Genomic DNA, 1,390 nt, shown 5'->3' with positions numbered 1-1,390 from the left:
TGGTCAATATTTAATTCAATGTCCAAATTTACAAATAGTAAATATTTTCTTCTTATTCAAATTATTTTCAAAATCAGAAGAACATATTTGATGTGATTATTGGCAACCCATTATTACATTTCATGTTGATAGGAAAAATTTCATTCTCACCCAACCTGTTTTCCTTTTCCTCCAAGATTTTCCCATTAAGCTCTATAATCTGATCTAAAAAAACAATGTTTTTCTTTTAAAAAAAACTCACATTATCTCATTTCAAAAATATTTATCATGCTTGTTCTTCAAATGTGTGTTCATTGTTATCGCTTATATAACCTTAACTATGAAATTAAATACAAAACTCTTAACAAAACGAAACAATGTTACAGAAATCTTATGAAAAGTGTGACCAAACTCATGGCCCTCATTTTTTCTGATATGTTACTTTGTCAAATTCACACTGCCTTTATTACCAATACAATAATGTTTTATGACACTGAAGACCTTATGTTTTGAGACTGATTTTATCAACTCCATAAAGAGTAGCATATATCACTGGATCAGACATGGCACAATCACTATCAGTATGATGTCACTTCATCATCATATCTGATGGAGATCCAACACATTTTGGACAAGGGTATAACAAATAAGATCAACCCCAGCAATTGATTGGTATTTATTTTCTCAACCTCCCAGAAGGAAGTTGAGTAGAGCAGGATTAAACCTGAGAATGCAAGAGGAGTAACATAATACCACAAGGTATGTTCTATGGGTTCTGCTATCTGCCACCCTTCTCTTGTTAATAATAATTGTTTCTAGTTTTGACACACTGTCAAGGAGTTATTGATCACATTGACCTCAAAGTGAATTTGAACTCAGACCATAAAGAGATTAAAGAAATCCTTGTGGCATTTTGTCTAATACTCTAATGATTCTGCCAATCCACTTCCCTAACTATAATAATAATAGTTCCTAATAGAGGTATAAGGCCAGAAATTTTGGGGAGAGGGTTAGTGAATTACATGAAGTCCAGTACGTGACAAGTACCTTATTTTTAGTTTGGTCACATATTTTATAAGATCGGTAAAACATTGGTTCTTTTTGTTAAAGATTTCCCTCTTTGATTTCATTTCATAGTCAAGGTTGTTTAAAGTATAACACTGAACACATATCTGAAGAACAAGCATAAACATTTTAGAAACATTAAAACAAAAAACACTGTATTTTATACAATCATAAGGGGAGATTATTGGAGGAAAAGGAGAATGGGTTAGCTGACAGAGAAGCCTTTTCCTATCAGTGTAAAATGGAGGAGGAAAACATTGATTGTAATAATAATAATTATCATTTCAAATTTTGGCAAAAGACCAGAAATTCTGAGGGGAGGAGGTTAATTGATTACATCAACACC

This window comes from Octopus bimaculoides, chromosome 8 (assembly GCF_046866305.1).
Source record: "Octopus bimaculoides isolate indiv1 chromosome 8, ASM4686630v1, whole genome shotgun sequence".
In the NCBI taxonomy this organism is placed as follows: Eukaryota; Metazoa; Mollusca; class Cephalopoda; order Octopoda; family Octopodidae; genus Octopus; species Octopus bimaculoides.
This window is presented reverse-complemented; position numbering follows the sequence as displayed.